The 19,076-nt window shown below is 41.9% G+C and overlaps 1 protein-coding gene across 1 annotated transcript in view; it reads right to left on the bottom strand.

The window, feature by feature from the left end:
- The window catches only part of ripor3 (RIPOR family member 3), a 52,060-nt gene that overhangs the window by 31,894 nt on the left and 1,090 nt on the right, over nucleotides 1-19,076 (bottom strand). The gene's annotated exons all lie outside the window — the stretch shown is intronic.

Below are 19,076 nucleotides of genomic sequence, written 5' to 3'. Positions count from 1 at the left end.
TGTGTGTGTGTGTGTGTGTGTGTGTGTGTAGAGTAGCAGCTGCAGCAGTTTTCTCTGGAACCTAGAGGTTAGTCTGGAGGTCCAGAGGGACGCTGTGTAGACACCACCGTCTGAGGAAACACTAACTTTACTTACAAAGAACACTTTAAAGCCTAGAAGAGCTTTTTATTCAACTTCATCAATAAGGCTTGTTTGGATATAATATATAGTTCTGTATCTGATCATATATGTCTGGTATATCAAAGCTGTCCCCGAGTGCCTCCCGTTTTGGACAGTATTATTAATATAAGTAGTCCATATATCAGGTTGCCCTACACTATGCCATAAGAGGCCAAAATTGTAATTCAATCTGCAACATTTCCTGACTGTATGAGAGGTATTTTTGCTTTTTCTCCGCCAGTCGTCATGATTCGGCGTCACGAAAGAACAACTGCCAGGGTTATTAACATACTGATCAGCATTCATAAGGTTTTGCATTGATGATTTATGGTCATAAGGGCGGGATGAGAGGCGGATTCACGTATGCACACTTGTGGGTAATCTATAATTTGTAAAGGGAACATTGCTTACAGATGTGTGTGCACACGGTTTTAGAAATCAGATTTGTTTTGGCAAACACCATTTAGGCTTCTGGGCATTTGTACTCTTTTAGTAAAGATCCTACCCAGAGTTACCCTGAACAGTTACATTTAAATTAGTGTTTAAAGTATTTAGGTTGAGGTAATGTGGCATCTATCATAACTGGAGACAAAAGTCTGACTTTCTGCAGAGAACTTAAACATCCTGGAAATAATTTTTTGTATTTTTGTAAATACAGTCATATGTAACACTCACTCACTACTGTCCCACACTGACGGCTCTCCTGAGACAGCTCTGCCAGACTAATGACTTTTGTCACTCTGACATCTCTCCATTAGTGCATGTATAGGACCTGAGCATATGCCCCCCTCCCCCCCCCCACACACACTCTGACATCTCTCCATTAGGATCCGTCCCACCAAGGAGAGATGGGAGGGATGCTAGGAAATCATGCGAGGAGCTTGGAGTCCTTTCCTCCAGCCTGACGTGGTCCTACTCAGATCCTAGTCAGAATATGAGTCTGCCACTGCTCCACTGGGCTGGGATTACTACTGCTACTAGATCTGGTGGGTCCTTGTAAATTCTGGAGTGTGGTCTAGACCTACTCTATCTGTAAAGTGTCTCGAGATAACTGTTGTTATGAATTGATACTATAAATGAAATTGTATTGAATTGATTATGGGGGGTGTTTTAACCAAACCAGGAAAGAAAAGGCCTCTGCACTCAACTGGATAGACCTCCAACCAATCAGAGCAACGGATAGACCTCCAACCAATCAGAACTACGGATAGACCTCCAACCAATCAGAGCAATGGATAGACCTCCAACCAATCAGAGCTACGGATAGACCTACAACCAATCAGAGCAACGGATAGACCTACAACCAATCAGAGCAACGGATAGAGCTACAACCAATCAGAGCAACGGATAGACCTACAACCAATCAGAGCAACGGATAGACCTACAACCAATCAGAGCAACGGATAGAGCTACAACCAATCAGAGCAACGGATAGAGCTACAACCAATCAGAGCAACGGATAGAGCTACAACCAATCAGAGCAACAGATAGACCTACAACCAATCAGAGCAACGGAGCATGTGACATAAGCAAAAACATCTTTCCGATGGACAAATGCCTTGATGGCGGTTCTGTGTTCCTCTTTTAAAATGAATGTGCTGTTAATATCTTCTCTAACAGATGCCATGGAGGAGTCTACACATCTCAGTTCTCCAGTAGCAGCCATCTTTGTTGTAAACCAATTCAACCCCAGCGCTCTTTGGTGACGTGGTTGATTGATAAAAAACCCGCCTTGACAATCTGATTGGTCCATCCAGCTCCACAACGGATCAAGTCCAGACCAAACTTCCCAACCTCAAATGTTGTGGGCGGGGCTAAGTTCAGCTGGCATCCAGCTGTGCATATTTTTGGATCACTGAAAGTTAACAGTACTTTAACCCTTTAGAGCAGGGTATCAACTAATCCCTTCATTGACAGAAACCCCTTAGCTTTTGATCCAGTAGGTTTAAAAGGAACGCAACACGTCGACACAGAGTCTGATGGATTCAGCAGAAGATCAGGAAGGATGCACTTCTCAAGTCTTTATGATACCACAGGGTCCTGCAGCTGTTACTGTAGGATTCACACGACGTTAAACTACTGCCCGAAAGTCCTCTACAGGATCTAATTAGAGCCCCAGTTTCTGCTTGTAACAACATGTTAATTTAATTGAAATTCAAAACCCTTGAAATAAGACTGTTTTCCTTTGTACCTGTCAAACTACAGGACACTGTTGCACTTTGTGTGGTCATCTCCTACTATTTATGGTTGTGTTGAGATTTGTCCTGCCTGAAACAACAGAATGAATCTGGCGTCTATGATTTGTGCTTCTGTTTGTTGGGTCCAGCCCAGTCTGACAGGTGTCCTTGAGGCTCAGCTGTTTAACTACACAGGGATGTAAAATGAATGTTAAGTACATCAAGTTCTGTATAAACGGCCTTTTGTGTTGTATGAGTGGACATATGTTTTCAGTCTGCATACTTTTATTGGTTTGTAAAGGTCTGAAGAAATATTAAAGAATTCATATCTGAATTCAGGCATGGCGCAGTTTAACATTTGTATAATACTACATTTCAGGCTCACAAACGGTTTCTTGGTTTAACCCGTGTGATTGTCAGTCCAATAAACATTCTCTCTCTTTTAGCTCTGTTTTTGGTCTCCACAAACTCCCAAGGTAAATACTGTATCTGTCTCTTAGCTGTTCTCATTCACTGTTTTTATCTATACCTATGAAAAGCAATGCACTTATTAATGCACATAACTTGTATATAACCCACACTCTCATCAGCCGGCTCGTGCAGGGCTGCTTCTAAAGAGAAAGTCAAGCAACGTAGTATAAAGAGCGACAGAGTCAGCATAGGGAGGAGGTCGCCAAATATGTAAGTTACATAACAAACATATTTATTTTAACCTAAACATCGATCTTTTCTTAACCTAACCTAGTTTTGTTGCCTGAACAGATTCTGCACTACAAGGCCTCGCGGAGGCACACTGATTGCTCGTGTTGCTAGACATGAAAAATGAAAAAATAACATGCATAACTTTATGTGAGCGATATGAACATGCTGCACTCTGTTCACCAGCTGGTCTCAGCTGGTCTCAGCAGCTGGTCAGCTGGTCTGCTGGTCTGCTGTGTGTCAGCTGGTCTGCTGTGTGTCAGCTGTTTGCAGCTCAGCAGGTAGAGTTCAGTGACTTTTTCCAGCTTCTTGTATGAAAGCGACACTATGGGAGTGCAGAACCAGAACCAGGAGCTGGAGCTCCCTGTGAAGGAGCTGCTGAAAGTTCTCTGGAGGTTCATCACTACCAGAGACATATTTAGCACGCCAGGGTTAGGAAAAAGTTCCCTTTGATGTTTACGACCATGCTCTCATCTTTAGGAAAATATTAAATTAAAACTAAAATATGATGTAGGTCGATTCCAGTGCCACACACTCCACCCAGGATATAATGTGTGGATATAAAACAACAGATATGACATGTCATTCTGACTTGCCATTCCCTGATGGAACCATGTGGCGTCCATCTTTCCTGGGAGAAGTTTTAGAATTGTTGCAATTGGATGATGGAAGAGGCTCTATTTATTTTTTTTATTCAAAGTAATGAGCAGAAGACAACTTTGACTGTCTATAATAATAATAAACAAACAAAGATTTTGGTAGAATTTGCATTATTATAGCTCCAAGATAACATAAATAATGCGGACAGCAATTTGTTTTTGGCGGATGACCACCTTTTGACATATGACACGGTAGCCGGTGAGACGAATGCAGCAACTCACCCCCCCCACCCTATATGGGAGGTCCATATATGTGTGTGTGTGTGTGTGTGTGTGTGAGTGTGTGTGTGTGTTATGTGGTGAATGTGAAGATGAACTGCTACCTCCTCTGTCAGCTCTAGCCACTGAAAAGAAGTAAGAGGAGAAATCAAACCAATCACAACAGCTGGTCAGTCTGATGTCATGTAGCCTGAGCTCATTAATATTCATGTGTAAAGGACTGATAGCCAGGCTCTCATTGGCTAGCTGTGAGCCAATAAGAGTCCAGCCGCTTAGCTGGTTGAATATTAATGAGAACCGGCCCAAATGGAGCTGAGTCTTCCTGCAGGCTTTGTATACCACGCTGGAATGGCTTGAAACAAGGTCACCATGGTAACCAAGTTACAGAGTCCATGGTAGGACTTGAGATATTACCACAAAGTAATCAAATACGTGTGGCAGGGAATCTTTAATGTGGTCTAAGAAAGCTTTCTCTAGGAAAAGTCCCCGTAAACCACAGGAAGTTAAGGAGTTTACTTTGTGAAGACATGAGAGGCTGTAGAACCCTACGTCCATCCACCTCCCACCTCACTTCATTATGTCATCATAATCTGTCATACATAACACACAAATACACACATATACACACACTACGAACGAAGAAATAATAAGATCACAGTGGTAGCTGTGTGTGTGTGTGTGTGTGTGTGTTTGTGGTGTGGGTGTGTGTGTGTGTGTGTGAGTGTGTGTGTGTGTGTGTTTGTGTGTGTGTGTGTGTGTGTGTGTGGTGTTGTTTTAATTGATACCCAGCGCCCCTGTGGGAGTGGGCCAAAGGGTTCAATCTAGTAAGAACGCTTATACACACACACACACACACACACACACACACACACACACACACACACACGGGATTAGAAGCTACTGACCCTCCTGTCGTGATGTTGCATTAACACTAGAGTAAACTCCGTCTATGTGGCCGCTATGTCCTCAAAGACGAAGATATCACAGTATTGCTCAGAAATCCTTTTCTTATTATCTGGATATTCTTTTTAAAACCTCAAGTACAGACAAAATATGCAGGCAAGTAAAATAAACGATACCGCTTGATGCAGCACACGCTAGGGACAAAAGCAACTAAATCAGGAAGCTTACTGCAAGACGGTTGATTCAGAACATTTCCACCTTTGAGACTTTTTTTAATAATAATGGTCCGATACTAATGTTTCTCTGGTAATTCAACTGACTGAAACTACAAAAATGGAGTATTACTGTCAAGCAAATAACTATATCCTACAATGGGGATATCCTTCCACAAGGATACAAATTACACTTAACACAACCTACAGCAAATAAAAATGACACACAACACAACCTACAGCAAATACAAATGACACACAACACAACCTACAGCAAATACAAATGACACACAACACAACCTACAGCAAATACAAATTACACACAACACAACCTACAGCAAATACAAATTACACACAACACAACCTACAGCAAATACAAATTACACACAACACAACCTACAGCAAATACAAATTACACATACCACAGCCTATCAAATCACAGCGGTTGCCATCTTCAAACTCTGAGCCTAAAACACATAATTACTGTAGTCACACGTCAAAAGGAAGAAAGTAGACTTAGAGTAGGCAGGTTTGATTGTCAGCTCACAGGTTAACTTGCTGCTGCTCTACATCCATCTTTTTCGCACATGGAGCTGATTATCTAAAAATTGGAAATTTGGGAATTCTGTACTTTTTATAGTATAAAAACTGACCACCCCCTCTCAACTTCCTTTAACCCCTGTGTCCGTATAATGTTGCTTTAGTTTCTGCTTTTCTATCCAATGGCCAGCATATTTTGCTATGCGTCAGTGTAGCCGTTGCCCTTATGGAGCAGAAACCTGATATCTGAAAATGAGGAGAATGCGTATATGTGGCACAGCATGCGGGCTTCACAAAGACACGGCTCCCTGCAGCTTTGAGAGACCTGGCTCAAAACCTGCACTACTGCCATGACTGCAGGGTTCAAAATGTATGCACTCATGATACTTTAAAGCACTGGGAAATGCCACAAGATTGTGGAATCTTGCAACTCGTTTTTCTTGTTGTCAGGCCACATGGAAGAGGAAGATGATGATTATTCCTGATTTTTCACTTTGCATCACTCACTCTGTTAGGAAAAGTCAGCAGAGTGCCTAAAATATAAATGTGAAGCTATATGCTGTTTTTCCTTTCACATGATTGAATTTGCTTGGCATAATGCAAGCCATTGAAAGGGCCCTTAGGGGTGACTTCAGCAAATCTGGAATTTCACCCAAGTGTGAAATGGAAATTCCTGTTCTGCCTCCTGAGGCCACAAGCATTTTATTCAGACAAACGACACTTGCAGGGGGCGTCCCGACTCAGCGAAGGCTCAGCCAGTTACAGAGAAAATCTGCTCACACAACACTTGTTAAGAGTTTAACCTGAGATGGGTCGTTTGTGATGTGTCGTAGTGTGCATGGGCGCCATCCGTTACAGGGGCACAGGCTCGCGCCATTTAAAAAGAAAGTAGTCTAAAAATATTTCAGAACCTTAGGAAATGAACAGCGGCCGACACAAACACACACGCCTATTAACTTGATAATAAAGAAAAAGAAAATATCTTTCAACTCAGGACAGCGCCACTTCTCACAAATACAGATAGGACTGGAGATGAGAAGTTTAACTGGCACGTAACCGCCATCAGCTTTGTGGGAAATAGTGAATGGAGCAGGGGACCTGACAGGGACATAACCTGTCCCACTAGGACAGGCGCTCCACTTAGCACCAACTGCCAGGTTTCATTTTAAATGAATGGAGCCTACTAGCAGCCTGGCAAACGGGGGTGCTCAGTATTTTCCATGGATGCTGGAACGCCTATGGTACCGTGAGAAAATGGAGAAAAGACATGTTTCTCTCTTCACTGAGTTCCTTTACTGCTCAGCAGGTAGAGCAAAAACCAGATGCTTTAGGAAAACCACAGCTAGGACTCTGCTGCTGAGGCCATTGGTCCTTCTTGTACCTGGCACTCAAACAAATGCAACAGTGACCACAATGAGAGGCTTCTGGTGGATGAATAGAACTGAAGCACTTGTCCTGAAATCCTCCTGGAACTACCAAAACACTCAGGGTTAATTTTGGGTCAGGGGTAATTTTGGTTCAGATGACTGTCCAGACCAAACGAGGTAGGTGTGAACGCCCCTCAGTCCACTGTTGTTACAAAGTGGAGGTTCTTCTCTCACACGTGACCTTTGGCTGCATAGACACCACACAAACCAGACAACTAATGGTTATTTCTGTTTGTTGAAATATTTACACCAGTGTGGTGGACATAACACAGGAGAGTCCAGTAGTAAATACAGTATAATTGAATATTTTAGCCGATACCGATCCATTAAAGTATGCTGGGATCGGCCTAGAAACCAATCCTTAGGACCTAATCTATAATTGGGCCAGTCAGACAGGGGTGCTGAGGGTCATCAAAAAAATGTTTTGAATTGTGCAGTTTGGTCTGGCTACACCACAGGTGCATTCTGGGACAGGAAGAAAAAAACTATCTGGGTTATTTGCATTTCTTTAAACCAATCACAATCGTCTTGGGCACTAGGCTTCAGATGAAGAGACAGTGGCTCTGCTAAATAGTCTCAGGAAGGAACTTGTTTTGGTGGAGTATTTACCATTCGGCTACACGGGACACGCCGGTAGCCAGGCAATCATCCTGGGTATGTAAAATATAATCACAGATCGTGGATTTGTGACGGTACGTGAACTTGTCTAATGATGATGTTATTCCTACTCTATAGTGGACGGTACAATCATTATCCATCAAACCCACTCCTTGGAACCGGCTCTAGTTTGTGTGTGTTGCGTTAAAGGAGGACATTATCTCCTATCAGCAGTACACAGGAGAGAAGCTACAGGGGTCCAGGCCATGTGCTGGGACATGATAAAACACACATGCATACAGACATACACACATATGCACATCCATACCACACAGACATTGCCCTGCAGATATTTTGAGCTCACTGTTGGTGTTGGACACTGTGGTGACTTCCACCGAACACACATGTTGGGCTCATAAAAAGCTTTCAATGTGAATAAGCGTGACTCAAAAGGCATCTGAAACCAATATTACTGTTTCTATCAACTTAAAATTAATTGTATGTTGCTTGTGTTTTTGAACACACACCGCTGACCAGTCAGGGATCAGAACATAGGGGTTGGACCTTTGACCCTGGGTGGTTGCCTGTGCTGTGTCAGAGTGGACCTGTGGGGCTTGTAGATCACTGTGGAGTCTGGATGAACTGTCCACAGTTTGAACTGCTAGCGGGGACTGTGTCTCTCTGGCCTGTGTGTGTGTGTGTGTGTGTGTGTGTGTGTGTGTGTGTGTGTGTGTGTGTGTGTGTGTGTGATGTCCTCTCATCCAGCGCGTGCGTGTGTGCACCTGTATAGGGACCCCAGTATGTACAGTATAAATATTCAAATCCACCATTTTAGAATAGGTGAATAACCCATCTGTTCTGCATGAGAGAAACTGCATTGTTTTAGTCCCAAAGTGCGTGGGATTAGCATGAAGTGGGCATGTCTGCAAAGGTAAAAATTGTGTTGGGCGGCAGACACAGTGGCTCTGCTAAATAGTCTCCGGAAGGAACATATAATTCCAATGCTTTAGTGCGTAACTTTTTAATATTAATAAAAGTCTGTTACATTCAAGCCATTGCCAAAGGAGTTGATACAAAGCTAATTAAGACTCTCAGCTGCACACAACTCAGTCTGTGTGTCTCAGTGTGGCTGTGTTCAGAAGATCGTGTTGTCCAATTGAAGATAACAACCTCTTCTAAAGATTTCATAATGTTTCTAAATCCTCTGTGTCCTCCTTGGCTACTAGCAACTGCGTGGAGGAGGGGGGTGGGGGTCACTTGCGCGATCACGGAAGGCTTGTATCACGTGGTTGCACCGACAGTGTTGTGGTCATTACCTAGAATTCCTCACAGGGAGGCAGAACCTACACACTATACTGTAGCTTTAAATGAAGCTACGTTTTGACATGACACAGTAACATGAGCTACATAAATCATCAGATACATAGTTCCACCTCATTATCTCTCACCAGTGTGTCTCCGTGTGTACTACGTCCACAGCAACCCCACCATCAGTCCCAACACGTCCCAGTCAGACATATTGGGACTCTCTCTCTCCTCGTGGGGTCAAAGGTCCAGCTGTTCCCCTCAGTGCTGCCCCTAGAGGCCTGGAAAACTTCTGTCGTGTAATCTGGGTGCAGTGGTTTTTTTTTTTGGTGCATCTGCTTTTTCTTTTGCATTGTTTCTTTTTTTGGGGTTTGTGTGCTTTTCTTTTTGCATCATTTCTATATTTGCAGCACGTTTATGTATTTGGTGGTGTTGTGTGTTTGCTGAATGCTGTGCATGTGTCATATTAGTGAAGTTGTTTTTTTTAAGTTGCAGGGCGTTTGCTCCTGCTGGCCACCGTACATCGGGCCTCATGGAAACTACCCTGGAAAGTACTATTAACTACTACAACTGTTCACACTGAAAAACTCTAAAACCAAGAAGAGTTCCAGATAAGTTCAACACAACGTGTGTGCAACAGTTTGACAAAAACACACAACTATTTTGGAGGGATTTTTTAAATCCCCAAAACAAAAAAAACGTTGGCAATCAAATGACAAAATTCTCCTGTGAGAGTGCCCTTGCTGCAGTAAAATGTCTCCTAAGACTGATATATTATTACACTCGAAATTATCAGATTGTTAATACTAATGCAATGTGTGAGTATCATTTAACTGCCATAGCTGCTCAAACTGGAGTTAGTTGGAACTACTTTTAAATGTTAAATGAAGTCCAGAGGTTCCTAACTAAGGGGCGGGGCACCTCCAGGGGTCACCTGATAAATCTGAGGGGTCATGAGATGCTTAAGGGTCAAAAGAAGACACATTTATGTTCATTATTTGTACTTTTTTAGTGAAATATTGGACACTTTATAGATAGATGGATGGATAGATGGATAGATAGATAGATAGATGGATGGAAGGATGGATAGATAGATGGATACATAGATAGATACATACTGTAGGTAGATAGGTATATGTACTTTAGCAATCCCAAATTTGGATATTACTCTGTTACAGCAGCCATTTACAGAGACAAACACTCACACACAGACAATACATGAACTACACTAGAAAAAACAAAAAATAATATAAGACATGTGAAGCATGACGAGGAGTCTCAGCTGGAGTTTCGGGGTCACCAGCCAAAAAGACTGAGAAACAAAGGTTTGATTTTAAACTGCAGCTTTCCTGCTGAGCCACGAATCATTTTAACTGTTTCAAACCGCCGCCAAATAAAAAAGGCCATGCTAATTGAGGTCAACAGTAGTCAGACCCTTCACCCTGTTATGTGCAAAAAATATGAGGATCCTAAATGGAGAGTGTATTTTAAAGACTTTTACTGCGTTCTTGCTTTTTTGGGCAGCACAGAGCTCTGCATTGTGACAGGGAACATGTGAGCGAGCAGACACAACCGCCTCTCAGTGAACAGTTAAAACAACCACAACGTGCCAAGTGTGTGTCTGACTGCTCGGGAAAGCCTTCCATCTAATAAACCATGCAGGAAAATGAGGTTCACCTCATAGTCACAGGCTCTTAATTTCCAAACATAACAGTTTAAGGCGACTGAAACCATTTTGAATGAAGTTACAATTTTAAGCTTCCAAAATGTTCTACATTGTAGATTATGGTTACTGTCAATTGAGAGTAATAAGTTATATTACAATATTACTTTCTCTGATTTATAATGCTTTACACTACATTTGTGTTACTTTTAAGTTACTTTCACCAACATAACAGTGGACGTGTGACTTGGAAGGTTGCTTGAAAAATTACACCACTGGTTCAATAAAGTCTCATCTTTATCCATAGTTTATCCATATTATTTTGTATAATTAATGTGAATATGCAAATTAACAAAGAAAAACAACTAAACTAAATGTTAAAATGTGTTGTAACTTGCGTTACTGACATTGTAACAGGTATAATGTTACCAAAACATGATTACTAATGCATTATAATACTGCGTTACAGCATAAAGAAATACATTACTGTAATTGCGTTGTAACATGTTCCTCCCATCACTGGTTACAGTCCATGGTTTCAATGAAAATCAAATCTATTGTGTGTCCTTATGACATAAGAAATGTGGAACTGAATGTGTCATATTAAAGAAAGGATGTGTTGGTACATGCTCAGTACATGTGAGACCAGGACCAGTGGATAGACCAGTTGGGCTGACTGACTGTAACCAGAAAGGGAGGGGGTAGTTCATGGGACGCCTGATACAAATGGCCCTTTATGTATTCTAATAAAAAATAAAAAAAATAGACTCACTCTCACCAAACTAAAACCATATTAAACTGCAGCAGTCTTGGAACAATGGAAACGTTTCCTTCCAAAAATCCTCCATTTGAAAAAGAAATCACTCCTACGCTTGAGTATTATTGTTCTCATAGATGTCAAACACATTCTGGTGCTAAAACACTTTCAGTGAGATCATTACCTGCAAAGACGGATGTTTTTGTTCAAATACTGCCAATGTCAGCATCTTCCAGAATGTATGGTATAAAAACCCCGACAGATTATTATAAAGTGGTTAGCCTGTCGAGCTCGAACTCGTCAACCTGTCACTCTATGACTGGATACATTCAGGATTGTGATTCAGAATCATCAGATTATTCTTAATTGTCACTTGGAATCATACAGAGGATGTATTTTTTATTTTTTGGTTTAAAATCTAGAGTCAGAGAACCTTTTCTCTGCCAGCTTTGGCTGGTAAGACTTCTTCATTCAGGAGCCCTCTCCTCATTCTATTTCTTTATTGCAACAAATGGAAATAGAGTTATACTTGGCGCTGAAGGCTCTGATGGATCAGAATCAGAATCAGAATCAGAATCAGAAATACTTTATTGATCCCCGAAGGGAAACTTGTGTTGTAGTTGCCATTATAAATAGAGTAGAAAACAGAAATAGAATATAAGGATTGGATACGTATGGTATTTACATAAAGGAATGTTTTATAACATTATTTACATAATTCACATAATTAAGGATTTGGAATGGTGAAAAGTTAATAATAATAATAATAATAATAATTGTGTATTTGGATTGCACACGTCAGGCCAGTGTTTATTGCACAAAACAGATAATACAGATAATATTGTCCAGTTTCAACCTCTCTAAGTGTGTGTTGTGTGTGTGTGTGTGTGTGGGTGTGGTGTGTGTGTGTGTGTGTCAGACACTTAGAGGGAGGAGTTAAAAGTTGATGGCCACAGGCAGGAATGACTTCCTGTGGCGCTCTGTAGTGCATTTTGGAGAATGAGTCTGTCACTGAAAGTGCTCCTGTGATGCAACAAGCCATGGAGTGGGTGCGAGACATTGTCCAAGATGGCATGTAGTTTGGACAGCATCCTCCTATCTGACACCCCCACAGAGAGTCCAGATCCACCCCCCGACGTCACTGGCCTTGCGAATCAGTTTGTTGAGTCTGTTGGCGTCCGCTACCCTCAGCTGCTGCCCCAGCATGCAACAGCAAAGAGAGATAGCACTGGCCACCACAACTCATAAACATCTTCAGCATCGTCCTGCAGATGTTAAAGGACCTCAGCCTCCTCAGAAAATAGAGACGGCTTTGGCCCTTCCTGTAGAGGGCTTAGTGTTCTTGGCCCAGTCCAGTTTATTGTCCAAGTGCACTCCCGGGTATTTGTAGTCCTCCACGATGTCCACACTGACCCCCTGGATGGAAACAGGGCTCACTGCTGAAGCTGGAGCTCCCTGGCTCAGCTAAGCAGCTGAAACAGGTGATGTAACAATCAGCTTTAAATGTTCTATTAGGCTGATTTTGTTACCTCTGACCGAGCCAGGCTAGCTGTTTCCTTCTGTTTCCAGTCTTTAGGCTAAGCTAAGCTAGCCCAGTTTCCAAACTGGGGGGGCGGGCCCCCTGGGGCGTGTCACTGCATAAAAACAGGACTTTCTTTATAGAAGAGAAAGTTGAGGAAATGATGACCCAAACCCTGGACGCCAGCCCTGACCTGCCCCTGGTGACTTACCCTGAAGTGAAAACAGGAATTGAGTTTGTTTGACTATTGAGAATATTTGTTCTCGGATGTGAAGGACTGTTTTAACTTTGAGCACTCAAAGAAAATCTAAAGTGCCAGAATCGTTGGTTTTTGACCTCGTTGGGTCACCAGCTGGAGTGTCCTGAGAGGACAGCTCTGTTTGGGTTTCCTTTTCACACACTCCTGTAGCTAAAGACATCTGAATGCAGAAAGAACAGATCATGTGTTTGAAATTCACCTTTTCCCCTTCAGACTGAAGGAGCTGGTAGTGGTGATCCAATTATTATAACACCACATACAGCTACAACAGGTCTTAGTTTTCTCTTCATGTCTGTGCAATAACTTTTCTATTTACTCTTCCCTACACTTCTATTTTTATATTCAAGTACTTTGGGTAATATGTATATGCTTTTAGAGTATTTATAGTTTGAGTAATGTGTATGTGGTCATGAGTGAGGTTTGATTGGTGTGAGGTGTGTGTTTACATTTGATATTGTATTTTAATTCTGCAAACTAGATTGCTCCAACTGAGTTTTGTTGTGTAAATATGTGTAATGACAGTAAAGATCAATCCATATGTCTTCTCTAACTGGGACGTGTTGGGACTGATGGTGGGGTTGCTGTGGACCAAGTACACATGGAGGTACACTGGTGAGAGATGATGAGGTGGAACCATGTATCAGCTGATTTACATAGCTAACGTTACTGTATTGTCTGAACAGTTACCTTTATGTAATATTGGATGTGGGGTCTTTATTTTGTAAATGTTCCACCAAAACAAGTTCCTTCCTGAGACTATTTAGCAGAACCATCTTCGCTGCATTCTGAGCTTAACGCCGCCCAGGACGGTTGTGATTGGCTTAAAGAAATATAAAGAACCCAGAGAGTCTTTTCTTCTATCCCAGAATGCATCTGTGGTGTAGCCAGACCTTACACCTCAGCGCTGTGGAGATAGGTCCAGCAATGTGAGAATAGGATTAGATAGGCCTATTATTTCGATTTTTGGGGCTTTTCCACCATTATTAGACAGGACAGGAATGTGAGAAAAGAAAGACATGGAGGAAATAGTCCCAGGTCAGATTCAAACCCTGGACCTCTGCGCCAAGGCATAAACCTCCCAAGTAGATGCGGTCCTGCTCCACCCACTGAGCCAACCTGGCCACATAGATTCTGATTTTTAATCCAATTGTAATTGCATTACTAATCAAATTCTGGAACTTTCTTTTAAAAGACAATATAACATCACACCTCATTTCAAAATAAGAGCTGACCATAATTGACATTATTTAACATCTTGAGGTACCCAGACAAACAAAGTAAGTTTAATGAAAGCTGACGTAGCAACAACAATGAGACCTTTGACCCAAATGCTTTAGAATAAAAGCCTCATCACCGGCTCAAAAATGAAGAAAAAAAAAGTATTTTCAAAGATACCGCTACACCTCCGATATGTCTGTTTGACTCCCATCAAACAGGGGTGAGGATGAGGAGGAAGGGAAGAGGAAAACATTTCTGGTGCTTACCAGTAAAAAGGACCCGTGGCCTGAAAGCACAAACCTCTTTAAAAAGATCAATTTAAAACATTTCATATCTTCTCATGCACAGCTTAAACATTTGTTGTTTTATATTGTTGTAATTTGAGATGAACTTCTTAATATTAACTGATTTTAAAAATGAAGTTTTTTTAATTTAAGCTTAACCATGTAGCACATTGCATGGATGTAGATGTAGGCAGAGCCAGGTTTCTACTATTTACCAGTGAAAGTGTGTCTCAGGAATGATAAAACAATAGATAATTGGAAAAGTATGTCTCCTAATGGATTCTCAGCAGGTCCTCGATATGCAACCACACGCACAGCTCGCAGCAAAGAACAACCGATCCAAACATGTTCACATTCTGGAGAAAACATGTCAATAAATACTGAGGGAGGCAGATGCACCAACACCACATTTGGACTAAATAATCCGTGGAATGAGCTGAGTACATAAACTTTGATTGGTAGTCTCCATTGGCACTCTTCCAGGTAGAATCACAGGTGACCAGCCTGAAACCAGCCACAACAGCTCTCCAAGAGATAAACAGTAGCAACGTGGAGGCAGTCTATCAGTCTGAGGACAGCGCTGCAATCCCACCTGTACCGCTGGATTACTTTCCTCTATTGACACTTGATATAATTAGTTAGCCAATGAACAGCTTTATGATTCTCTCTGCTGCCAGAAATAACATTATTCTGTCTTCTAGAAGTCTCACAAAGTTGTCATGTGGAGCAGCAGGAGGGAATTCTTCTCTCACTTCATCATTTCTCCAGAGAGTTTGTGGAGATGAAGGTCACAAAGTGAGGGGCAAGGTAAGGTGTGTGTGTGTGTGTGTGTGTGTGTGTGTGTGTGTGTGTGTGTGTGTGTGTGTGTGTGTGTGTGTGAGTGCATGGATAATAAATGTAGTTGATGGCATTGGGGAACAGAGCTGCTCTGTTGACACGATGAGCTTGTTGCTATAAATCACTGAGGCTGTAAATCTACACACAACGCAGAAACATGCACTAAACACATACACAGAGCACACACACACACACACACACACACACACACACACACACACACAGAGGAGACACCTCAGATTAGTGCAAGTATCACACCTCTTTAAGAAATGATTCATCCAACAGCTGTTTTCTTAACTACACACACAGACACACACACACACACAATGCAGCAACATGCACTGAACATTGATACAAAGAGCTAGATTCATGCAGATAGTACAGTGTATACAATCTCACACACACCCAGTGACACATATGATCAACACAGACACACACAGAGACAATTCCCTTTCAGATTGTAGTCTTGGCCTTTAAATAAACACACACCAGTGAGACGATTTTATTCATCAATAAATTTAGTTTGATCATGTAGCTATATATCATCTTAACACTGGACTTTCACATCTATTACACTTAATTAAAGGTCCTATAGCATGAAAATGTCACTTTATGAGATATTTTAACATTAATAAGAGTTCCCCCAGCCTGCCTATGGCCCCCCAGTGACTAGAAATGGTGATAGGTGTAAACTGAGCCCTGGGTATCCTGCTCTGCCTCTTTCTCTGCTTTACCCACCCAGAGAATTTGCACCACCCCCCAACACAAGAGCGAGGCATCCTGGCTTTCAAATGAGCAAAGTGGCAGTTGGTCAAGGCCACACCCCCAGCCTCCACCTCAGGCAGGTTTGGGTGGTGGATGGGTAGAAAAACACAGGACCTTTACCCAGGAGAGTCTTTTTGGCATTACTGAACACATTCTGAACTACACCTCATTCTGAACTACATCTCATTCTGAACTACACCTCATTCTGAACTACATCACATTCTGAACTACATCTACAACGCTCCTGTGGGTCCTATTTTCTTCCACCGCCAGGGTCCATCATTTATTATCATATGGTTTGGAGGACTTGTTGTAAATTTAACACGGCATTTCATGTGATTCCAAAGCACAAAAATGGTACACAATGGAAATAAAAGCAACAAATAGATGATATGACTAACAACCAAATGGTATAGACACACACACGCACCAGTTAATGTGTATCACAGCAGCAACACAACCATGAACACAATACCAACCATCTGCACCGCACACTTCATTAGACCACAAAGACAAACTCTATTAATCTGGTAATGATCGCATTCGTCCTCACCGCTAATGAAACCATTGTTAAGATGTCTGAGCCACTCACAGTGAAACCAGAGAGTGTGGAGCACATTTACACTTCGCAAACACACACAGAGAGAAGACACACACACACACACACACACACACACACACACAACACACAACACATAGAAACATACACACTGTGATGAGTGTTAGCATTTAATGCAACCACAATTGAACCGGGACCTACCTGAGTCCATCTAATGTCCCACTTATAGTCAGGGCCCCCAAGGTCACACACACCACACACACACACACACACACACACACACACACACACACAACACACATACACACACACACACACACACACTGCCAGAGTAGTTGAAGTTGACATAACCATGAACTCAGGGAACCTTGAACTGCAGCAGCACTCTGAACTAAAAACTAAAAACACCAACTAAAAAGTAGAAAAGTGAGAGACAGAATCAAGGGTTGGTGGTGTGTGTGTGTGTGGTGTTGTGGTGTGTGTGGTGTGGTGTGTGTGTATGTCGGGTGGGGGGCGGTAGCAGGAAAGGGGAGAGTGAAGGTGAGCGAGCAGCAGATTCTGACCCAGCGTGTTGTGTTGATGTTTTGCTCTGGCAGCTCACAATCACTGGTGGGGGGCGGGGGGGTTCATGAGATAACTGACTGGGGTCAACAGCAAAAACCTCCGTCCAATGCGGGGGGGGGGACGGAGTGGAAAAAGAGAGGAGAGAGGGACAAGAGAGGTTTGCAGGCTGTAGATTAATGCTGCACAACCACCTTTAAACATGTTTTTAAGATATTGTAGTTTGAAGGATTTGGACGGAGAAAGGGAACCCTGACAGCAGTGGAACAGAGAATACTTGACGTAGTTCGCCCTTTTAATCAGAATGACATCTAAAGTGTGAAACTGAAACCAAATATGTATAAAAGAGAGTCTCTGCTGCTGAAAAGCTGCCAGCCTTGGGTTGAAAATCTGCTCAGGCCTGGGGGAGAAATGTGACGACTGACCAGTTAAACGCTGGGTCTAAAGTGCATGTAAAGGGTTTAAAACAAGGAGCAGATGGGATGAATGAAAGCAGAAGACGGTTCCACTAACTAACTAAACTGTTCCAACCCTGCAAAGTCCCACAAAGAACTCCTGTTACCACAACAACAGCAGATCAGAACAGACATGATGGTAGTCAGTGCTGGAAGAAGTATTTAGATCCTTTCCTTAAGTAAAAATACTAATACCACACGACATTACATGAGTAACAGTATGTAAGTATCGTCAGGGAAATGTATTTAAAGTAAAAGTACTCAATCCAGGAAAACCTCACGTTTTAGAAACCGGAAACGATCCAAACAGTTCTGTTAATTAACAAAGTGATCAATCAGCTAATCATCTCAGCTGGACTTCATTTACAATAAAAAATATTTTATAAAGTACATGGGTTTGTGTGCTAAAATCTTGTGTATGTAACTAGTAACTAAAGTAACTAGTAACTAAAGCTGTCAGATGAATGTAGTGGAGTACTATTTACTTTATTAATAGTTATTGAGTTCTAGTTACTTTAGTTACTAGTACTCACTACATTCTGACAGCTTAGTTAAGTTACTTTAGTTACTCCACTACATTCATCTGACAGCTTTAGTTACTAGTTACTTTAGTTAATAGTTACTACACAGATTTTAGCCACACAACCCATGTACTTATAAAATTTTTTATTGTAAATGAAGTCCACTGAGATGATTAGCTATTGATCACTTTGTTATTAACAGAACTGTTTGGATCGTTTCCGGTTTTAAAACGTGAGGTTTTTCCTGGATTGAGTACTTTTACTTTAATACATTTCCCTGACGATACTTACATACTGTTACTCATGTAATGTCGTGGTGTATTAGTATTTTTACTTAAGAAAGGATCTAAATACTTCTTCCAGCACTGACTACCATCATGTCTGTTCTGATCTGCTGTTGTTGTGGTAACAGGAGTTCTTTGTGGACTTTGCGGGTTGGAACAGTTTTTAGTTAGTGGAACCGTCTTCTTCTGCTTTCATTCATCCCATCTGCTCCTTGTTTTAAAACCTTTACTGCACTTTAGACCCGCGTTTAACTGGTCAGTCGTCACATTTCTCCCCCAGGCCTGAGCAGATTTTCAACCCAAGGCTGGCAGCTTTTCAGCAGCAGAGACTCTCTTTTATACAATTTGGTTTCAGTTTCACCTTAGATGTCATTCTATTAAAGGGCGAACTACGTCAAGTATTCCTGTTCCACTGCTGTCAGGGTTCCCTTGCTCCGTCCAAATCCTTCAAACTACAATATCTTAAAAACATGTTTAAAGGGTGGTTGTGCGCATTA

The sequence above is a fragment of the Etheostoma spectabile genome, chromosome 4 (genome assembly GCF_008692095.1).
Source record: "Etheostoma spectabile isolate EspeVRDwgs_2016 chromosome 4, UIUC_Espe_1.0, whole genome shotgun sequence".
Lineage (NCBI taxonomy): Eukaryota > Metazoa > Chordata > Actinopteri > Perciformes > Percidae > Etheostoma > Etheostoma spectabile.
The sequence above is the reverse complement of the archived record's forward strand: the minus strand, read 5'-3'. Positions and strand labels throughout refer to the sequence as shown.